This window comes from Suncus etruscus, chromosome 17 (genome assembly GCF_024139225.1).
Source record: "Suncus etruscus isolate mSunEtr1 chromosome 17, mSunEtr1.pri.cur, whole genome shotgun sequence".
Lineage (NCBI taxonomy): Eukaryota > Metazoa > Chordata > Mammalia > Eulipotyphla > Soricidae > Suncus > Suncus etruscus.
This window is the reverse complement of record NC_064864.1, coordinates 27,012,320-27,016,663: the sequence shown is the minus strand read 5'-3', so window position 1 is coordinate 27,016,663 and position 4,344 is coordinate 27,012,320.

Sequence of the window (4,344 nt, the reverse complement as noted above, 5' to 3'; positions counted from 1 at the left end):
CATACAAAAGGTGGTACTCTAGTAGTGCTTAGGAACTATGTGGTACAGTCTTGAATGCAAGCTCCCCACAACCAAAGCGTGCTCTCCAGAACTTTGGATTATGTTTGCATCCTGAAATGAATAATTTTGATGGAAGAAACATTTAAAATGCTCAGATACAACTATAACCATGGTTTGAGATGACATCGGAGGAAATACAAGTGTAACACATACTTGATCACATCACATCATCTAATTCATTACCCACAATGATTTCTGGAGTCCTTATGATTTCTACATGAATGTGAGCTTGAAGAGACACCAGCCAATCAAAGCTGTCAGAGAACCTTTGCTTTAATTCAAAAGCAGAAGTGGTCAGTGCTTAAGTTATTGCTTATTACAAACCAAGTAACGCCAGATACAAACGCAATTTTAGAATCGAACTGGTCTACTTTAAAATTTTAATAAAGATAGAAGTGGCAACAATCCTCTCTTTTCTTTAGAGGTTGAATAGCAATTTAAGTAGCTTGGCTATATCTTTGATAATTTTTAATATTTATTCTTTAGACAAGGTCAAGAGACCAAGAAAACAATAGGTTTTGATCTTTAATTAATCAATAAATGAATTAATTTTACAGAGACACAATAGAATAATCAAGGAAAGAACTTATCTTTCTGCTTCCCCCATTTATTCTTCTTTCTAGTCTTCACTTATTTACATAGTCTGTTCCCTGTTTCTGACTCAAATTGCAAAGTTGGGCATACTTAAACCAATGAACATGAAGCATTAATAAATGCCTATTTCAGTGAAAGAAATTCAAGACTGAAGATATTCCAATTGTCCCATGTGTCAGAACAATTCCACAGACATCACTTTTGCTTTTATTCTGAAAATAAAGATATTTTTATTTTGAAAAAAGAACTAATAAAATAATATCGTTCTTTAAATAAATAGCTCTCGATTGGCATGAGTTTGTAGTTTACTAGATATAATTACTAATATAATGCAGTAATAATAATAGTAATCTAATTACTGATAAATGTAACTTAATATAATTTGTTTAATTTTAACTACTGAGATGATCTTCACATGATTAATCCAATGCTTAGATTAACTAAGTCTATATTCCCAATGTAGTATTTTAATATCATTTTATACATTTTAGTTTGTAGATTTTATTGATATTATAGTTAACTATAACTAGCCACTCCTAATTTTATGAGAAATATTTTAAGGCATTGAGTGTCCTAACATTGTATTCTTGACTAATTTGCCTCTTGCTTCAATTTCTTGGAATATATGATAGATTGTAAAATAGTAAAATAATGTGCAAGATGCCTTGAACAGTGACAAGCTTTAGTGCTGTGGATAATCTTCAGTTATTTTTTTTTTCTCTTTCTGCTTCATACTGTGCTAACTATGGTGTTGGTTTTGCTTTTATTGTTGCATTTCTTTATTTTATAGCCCAACCTATCTCACATTATTTTCTAACTTTATCACAAATAAAAAAATCCTCTTATCTATAGGATATTAACTCTATACTTTTTATTATTTTATTTTTTAGCTAAACAGAATTTTTCTATTTTATTAAATGTATAAAGCAACACTATTTTGAAATTATTTATGAGTTTTACAAAATTTGAGTTTTATATTATATTGAAATTTTTTGTTTTGTTTTGGGGCCACCACTGGTGACACTCAGGGTTACTCCTGGCTCTGTGCTCAGAAATCGCTCCTGGCTCGGGGGATCATATGGGATGCCAGGGGATCAAACCGTGGTCCCTCGTAGGTCAGCTCCATGCAAGGCAAATGTGCTACTACTGTGCCATTGCCATGACAATTGGTCATGCTTACATGTGTGGTAATCTCTGCATGATTTGGCATATAACAGAATTTAAGGGTGTTACAGCATGATGATAACAGAAATAGCATAAAAACTATGCTAGTACTGATTTTACATCTATATATCATAACCTCATAAGAGTTTCAAAGCTAGAGTCCCCAAGAGTCTTGCATTTTGACAAGACTTCACTCTGGAAAGGCAAAATAACTGCATTTTCTACTACTCGACTTTCTCTCCTAGAAAGAAACTGACATTTTTTTAAAACATCATGATATTTTTGTTTACCTATTCTGATAAATTTTGATAGATATCCTTAGCTGCAATAAATGTATTTTTGAATTGATTACAGTAAAATGTAGTATATATATATATATATACCAATCATATATATGTACTTTTTACCAAGCCTGAAACCTGATCGCCAACAAGAAATAGAAAATGAGAGATATAAAAATATATATACATAAAGAGATAAAATCATGAAGTCCCATAATTTTATAAATCCATTTAAAAATGAACAGAAGTAAAATAAAGGATAAACACATAAAACTAATGAATATAATTAAGCCCAGACTATTTTTAGGAACTCTAACGGTTGTCAGTCATATCAAATAGTTTAACTCATTATTGAATGAGCAGGTAGTAAAATGTGATTGGTTCAAAGAGCATTTGAAAATATATTCTTAGAGTCATTGAGTTTGTAGAGTAGGTAAGGCAAAACCCTCACATTGTTAAATTGAGTTTGATATCCAGGACTATATATGGTCTCCTGAGCCAAGCCAGGAGCAACCTGAGCACACAGGCAAAATTAAATCCTAAGGCTCAGCCAGAATGGCTTCAACATACCAATATAATTTTTAAAACTAAAACACATGCTTATAGAGGCAATTATATAAGGAATTATATTTAGAGCCCATTGCTGAGTTTACCTAGTCTAATAGTTCATTGATTTTTAGGAGTAATATGCCTGTTTGATAAAACTTATTTCAATCTCTATTATATTCAATAAATATATAATATACTACATATATAATAAGAAACTTTAGAAGGCTAGAGATATAGTATAGCAGTTCAGGTGTTTTCCGAGCACAGAAGTTGAAATAAGGGCCCGGAGAGATAGCACAGTGGCGTTTGCCTTGCAAGCAGCTGATCCAGGACCAAAGGTGGTTGGTTCAAATCCCGGTGTCCCATATGGTCCCCAGTGCCTGCCAGGAGCTATTTCTGAGCAGACAGCCAGGAGTAACCCCTGAGCACCACCGGGTGTGCCCCCCCCCAAAAAAAAGAAAAGTTGAAATAAGTAATCCTTGAGAACTGCCTAACAATATTTTGTGCCTAATTATATTTATTAGTTTTCTGTTTTTATCCTTTATTTTACTTCTTTATTTAATTCTTTATTTTACTTCTGTTCATTTTTTGGAATTGACTCATCATTGATTTATCGAATTATGGAACTTCATTCAGGTTTTGACCCCCCAAAGAAAAAGAAAAATAAAATTGTAATTTTCTTAAATCAATACATTTTAACTTAACAATGCAATAACTATGTATATGTTCCTATGCTATCATATTTTAGTAGTCTTTGCCACTCTGTGATATTCAAAGGATATAACACCTACATTTTATTTGCAAGTCTCAGATCATTTTTTAACAATAGGAAGCTTTCTAAAATAGTGAGTGAAAATGGACAGCATAAAGCCTTTGATGATTAAAGTTTCCCATTTTCAGCACTTGAAAAATAATTGACTGTAGAAATATGTTTACTTTGAAAGTTTGAAATAAAAGTACCTCAACCCATTTTGTGGAAAATGTTCTTTTCCAATTTTTGCTAAGTCATGTGGAATATTATTAAGGCAGCTAAGCAAGGAAGAACATAAAAAGAAATATATGAAATAAATTTTTACTAGAAAAAGGGAAAGTTGATGTCATATAGACTGAAGATTTAGAGATATATACATAGGTGGAACAAACATAAAATGTGTTTGTTTGTGTTTAAGTTTAGGTTATATTTAGACTAATACATGCAAAGCTAATAATCATTACTGGGGCCTGGAGAGATAGATAGCATCATGACTTGGATGCTGCAACCCCATTAATCCCTTGAGCAATATGTGTTACCAGTCACATCCTAATATTAGCACATTGGGTCCAGAGTACAGTGAATATGGTGCATTTCTTGCACATAACCAACCTGGGTCTGATCCCTGGCATTACATATATTTTTCTGAACCTGCCCAGAGTGATCCCTGAACACTTTAGCAAAGCCACATTCTTATTTATGCTTACATATGTGGTAATCTATGCATGATTTGGCACATTACATAGAATTTAAAGTTGTTAAAACATGATGATAACAGAAATAGCATTAAAACTATGCTAGAACTGACTTTGCATCTATATATCATAGCTTTGTAAGAGTTTCAAAGCTAGGAGTCCCCAAGATGAGTCTTGCATTTTGGCAAGACTTCACTCTGGAAAGGCAAAATAGCTGCATTTCCTACTTCTCAAGTTTCTCTCTTCTTTC